The following is a 5,542-nucleotide window of genomic DNA, read 5'->3' as shown; positions in this document are numbered from 1 at the left end:
GTAAGTATGTATGTATGTATGTATGTATGTATGTATGTATGTATGTATGTATGTATGTATGTATGTATGTATGTATGTATGTATGTATGTATGTATGTATGTATGTATGTATGTATGTATGTATGTATGTATGTATGTATGTATGTATGTATGTATGTATGTATGTATGTATGTATGTATGTATGTATGTATGTATGTATGTATGTATGTATGTATGTATGTATGTATGTATGTATGTATGTATGCAACAAAACAATTTTCGTTATATTTTTCCTAAGAAGTAGCTAATATGGAAAGCAAGTGATGTCCTGCCTTTATTGACCACTTTTGAACCTGATTCTATGTGATAAGTTAGCACCTCTCCCCTATTTAACTGCCTGCTACCACAAAAAACGTCATCTTCCTTTCATTTTTCTGATGATTGCGACCTTTTTTGATAAAAATAGCTGGGTTTCTGTGACCTATCAAATGGGTAATAACTTCTGCAGCTACTTTATAGTAAGTATATATATTACCCCTGCTCTTTCTAGTTCTCTGGATTCTTTCTTTTTCATTAGCGCCCCCATATCATATTTTGTTTTCAGTTAAGGAGTTCAAAGAATACCTCATGTAAAATGTTCTAAATACAACGATACTTTCACTTAAAAGTTTAAAAAAAGTCATCAGTAATCATAAATGACAGATAAACGCATGACCAATTTGCTCTCAGAAATGGTTGAAAATTGTAAAATAAAGCGGATTTTAAAAAGTCTTGTGATGATGTAAATTCTGCACGGTTTAGAAACCATATTCTATAAGACGAAATGAAAGTTTTTAATATGCTAGAATAAAAATCAACAACTTAAATTAGCATTTTCTCCACAATTTAACATTATTCCCTCAATCTTAACTTTATTGGACTTTGTGAAATAATTTTAAACTGTATTCAGTGACATTTCTTTGTGGGGGAGTGGGATGGATATGTGCTATTCCAGGTGCATCCATCACTCTATTATGAAAATAACTAGTATAAAACTACATACACCTAAAAGTACTTTTATAAAACTACATACATCTCAAAACTTTTAAGTGAAATTAATGAAATCATGTGTATTTTTATAAAATGGATATGTGGATTAGTGGCTAATATGTTAACTTTTTATCTTGCTATGTTAAGATGACTTAGATATTAATGTATTTTTAAGGATTTCTAATTTTAACAAAAGTCCAAAAATAATAGTCACGTATTTTTCTTTTTTACCAATCTTTATTATCAATAAACACACGTGATAAAATTCATGAAAAGAAACAAATATATAAGATCATTGTTTTTCTTAAATAACCTTGCTCTTGTAGCCAACTATACGTTCTGTTTGAGTATTCTTAATGCCCATATGCTCTTTTGTACCTGTGCTAATGACAGCGAAAGTCCTTTTGTACGTTTCTACTGCTCGCACCCTATAGTTACCCAAAATGAGATTTTCGACAACTGTTATCATAAATATGGTGAATAATTCCTGCATTTCGTAAAACAAAATATTAGTTTTTGAATTGACTATTTATTACATCATAATCAGCATCCAGTCAGCCTCAAAGTATGCCTTGAAAGCAGCGATAACTTTTCATAAAGTTTAGATTACTCCAACAACTAGAAAAGCAGAACAATCTTCTGCAAACTATTAAAGAACACCAACTTTATCGATAAGTGTTTGAAATTTCTTATTTTCAAACAATCTTCCATGGTGCGAAATCAGATTATAGAGTCTACTTGGTCACTTGTCCTGATTTGACCATATGTTACTTTAGTCTTTGCCGTGATTATTTGAAATAATGTCTTTTTAAGGCCTAAATCTTGCAAGGTTTCTGGATTGCCAAAACAACTAGAAAGAGGGTGTAATCTACATACGTTTGCCTTCTTATTATCACGAGCATCTTAATAGCATTTGCATTTATGAGTGACTTAACTTGTTTTTTCGGTGATCTGATATAAGGAAATCATTTCTTAAGAGGTGATCATTTAAAAATTCTTTGTTCACAATTCTAAGAAACTCTTCACACCATTAATTTCAAGAACGATGTTTAGGATAAAGTCGACAAAAAAATAATGTTAAAGTGATTTTGCGAAAAAATGTTGTTAAAGTGATTTTGAGAAAAAGGAAGAAAAATGCTACGCTTTTGTAACTTTATATTTTGCGTTCTTTTTAACTGGGTGCTATCTTTCTTCGTAACTGAAGAGTGAGCTCATATTTAATAATGACAGGAACGCTTTAATACAGTCAAAAATATGTCGGGAAAATTTTAATGAACAAGAGACCACTTTCGTGTTTAAATTATGACCGATGTATAAGTACCATGTTTGAAAAAGAGCATAGATTAAAGGTTCGTTCAGTTTTTGATGTTAATTAGGAGGTCGTGATAATTGTTGTACCGGACTAAATTGAAGTTCATCAGCGAATTCGTGAAATACTTCGAAAAAAGTACTGTATTTTTTCAATAATACACGAGAATGGGAGAAGATATAAGTTCATTAACAATACAAATTTAATTCGGTAAAGAAAGTTTTTAAAAACGCAACTTTATCAAATGTCGAAGACCTGTATTTTGTTAATTAAACACGAGAATATGAATAGATATAAGTTCTTCAACAATCGAAATTTAATTCTCTAAAGAAAGTTTGTAAAAACGCTACCAAAAGGTGGATTACAATCAGAACATTATTGCAGAAAGTAAAATAAATAACGGCAAATAGGCTACAACAATAACGGAATGATAAAGCAATCGTTCGTTTTTAAGTTCTATTCGAAGAACTTGTATCTGTAGTTGTACTTGTATTCGAGGAACTTATTTTTTTCGATATTCTTGTAACGAAGTTGCGAATATACGAAGTATACATCTTAGAGATTCTGCTGCTTCTACCCACATAAATTAAAGCGTTAAATGCTGAGTTTAATTCAAATATTAGCAGTGCCCATTGTACATATTTACCGGTTTTATGAACGGGCATCCAATCCTCACTGATTACTCTTGTTTGTAAATAATAATAGGAAGCTACCAAAGGAATGTATGCTACCGTGAGTGAAAATGATATTATCGCCATTGTTATGGAAAGTTGCTTTTCTACAATTACGTTTTTTGCAACTTGAATTTCATTACATCTAAGTAATTTTCTTGTACCAATCAATAGTGCAGTGTTGACAGCAAGGATAAACAATAAATTAGCACTTAAACACGATGGGAAGAAATAATTTATAATTTTGGGGTAAACTTGGTATGCAAATAAAATACCTAACCCACATGAGAACACGAAGTTAAAAACGATGATCGGTATTAAGTCCATTTAAAAAATCTACCGCAGTATTTGTTGTTTTTCAAAACAACAACAAAGCGCTCTATCGATATTGTTGACACATTAGTGCATGAGAAAGATAAGGGAAATACCGTCCAAAACCCGATCGCAAGCCTAGTACCACAACTAAGCTCATTTCTCTTTTGAACAAAAGCTAATCGAAGTGGTAAATGAATTAATGCAACCGTAATATCACTAAAAGCTAAAAGTAATACAAGTATTTCATTTGCTGTCGTTTTTTTTCTTATTCTTGTTTTCAGTATCCCAACAATTAACAAAATGTTAGATACCAATATAAGTAAGCTGATTGTTAAGGAAATCACAGTGAATATATCCCTATTCAAATCATTCGGAATCTCTTCATAGAATGGACATTCATCAATTACTTTCATCTTTATGTAAAGCTAAACTCTGAGACATTAGTTTTTGGTATCAATGTCCATTAGATCAAGCGAAACATTAATGACCAGCAATACTGTAGCTGCTGAGAAAATTTTCAATGCTCCCTCTATATTTATAGAAACAAACTCTTCTTTTATGAAACAAAAAAGAAGAGTTTTTGTAAATGACGTGTGATCTTGATTTCAGATGATAGTAATAAATTCAGTGCGACATAAAAATTATGAATAATTCTCACATACGATATGTGCGTTTTGTGTCATATATTTCAACAACAACATCAACAGCATACGACTCTTTTAACGATGGGCAGAACGCTCACACAACACTAATGCGTGATTTATGTCTTGAAAAACCATTGTGTCTGTATTTTTGTAAATTTTGAATTCTGTTTTAGAGTTTTCATGCAACTTTAATTTTTTTAAGAATGATACTGAGCAGTTTAAATCAATAAGTACAGTGAATTGTTGATGTATTATTTAATGATTTTCTCATGGTATTATTCACATAAATACAGGTTTTTATTATCAATCCTCTTTAATTTTACTTTAAAACTTTTAGAAAGCAGCACCACGTTTATTAAGTCCGATAAGGAGTGCAAATTAACTTAAAGCTTCTGAAATAATGTCCTATTGTTATTGCAAATAAATTCGAACGCCAAAAAGATAAAAAAAGTTGTCTGTTTTTAATTTTTAAGAATGACATTTGCTATCAGTAAGAATGCACCCACTTCAAAATATCTTAACCTGATTATAGGTTTATAATTATATTTCTTGGTTTTATGTGTTAACAAAAACATATAATAATTGTCTAAAATGCTGATGCTCCAGAATTATCGGTATAGCTACTATAAAACCCAAACACCTTGGGTTTTTATGTAAAAAAAGGCAAAAAAATGAATATCTGCCTTAGTTTCCTGATAATGTTTTTCTATTTGTATTTATGGGAATCATTTATGTTCAGTTTATTGTTCGAAATAAAAATAAAAGCTGAGGGGGCATAAAGTTCGCACATAGGCAAATTGTGTAGACAAAACGGTAGACAAAAAATGTTGGCATAGGTTGACAAAAAATGTTGGCATAGGTTGACAAAAAATGTTGGCATAGGTTTTAGAATAAAGAATTATTAACAACTATTTGTTTTAGAAAACCGCATATTCAAATTGATTTTTCTTTCTTCCGCTGAATTTTAAGTTCTTTAAAGATTAGGACAAAAATCAATATGAACAAGATTTGTAATAGTTTAAACACAATTATCATCGTTACTGCTGCAACAATCAGGAATGTTTAGAAACAAAAGCTCTCTAGATAATAATTTTAAGATACTTTTGAAAAACAACTTTCATGAATCGTCTACACCGATATGTTAAAATATCAATGTTAGCGGGTTGTTTTCATTCAAAAATATCTTACGGGGTGGTAACTTTTGAATCTTCTTCATTCAGATAAAGATGGCAAAGTATAGAGCAATTATTTACTTTCTTTTAGGGAATTTCGGTCTACACAATATAATGATTATATATATTTTGGAAACATTGTTTTATATTGAAAAGTTATAAAAATCAAAAGTTTCGTACTTATTCTTCATAACATTTTAAAAGAAAAACTTGTGCATCTTCTAGCTGAGCATGATTCTTTCCAAGCTTTAAAGTCAGCTTATTTTAAAGTGTGATTGTTAAAACACAATTTTTTAAATTTTATTCTGTGTCATTTTGTGTGAACAAAATGTTTTATCTTTTAATAAGATCGTTGAAACATGATCTTTAAAGGTTAATAATCAACAATCATTAAAGTTTAATCTTCAAAGTTGCTGTTCTGT

At 30.0% G+C, this 5,542-nt stretch overlaps 1 long non-coding RNA gene across 1 annotated transcript; it reads right to left on the bottom strand.

The window, feature by feature from the left end:
• Positions 1-1,226: 1,226 nt before the first annotated feature.
• Positions 1,227-4,093, bottom strand: LOC149882634 (uncharacterized). Its single transcript, XR_016444569.1, has 2 exons — positions 2,574-4,093; positions 1,227-2,459 (listed from the first exon to the last, which is right to left on the bottom strand). It is a non-coding gene; the product is annotated as an uncharacterized LOC149882634 (long non-coding RNA).
• Between the last annotated feature and the right edge of the window lie 1,449 nt (positions 4,094-5,542).

The sequence above is a fragment of the Hydra viridissima genome, unplaced genomic scaffold (genome assembly GCF_058129835.1).
Source record: "Hydra viridissima isolate aposymbiotic clone 2 unplaced genomic scaffold, HvirCarnegie_v1 scaffold_10, whole genome shotgun sequence".
Lineage (NCBI taxonomy): Eukaryota > Metazoa > Cnidaria > Hydrozoa > Anthoathecata > Hydridae > Hydra > Hydra viridissima.
Note: the sequence above shows the minus strand (reverse complement) of the source record. Positions and strands in the feature narration are given on the sequence as shown.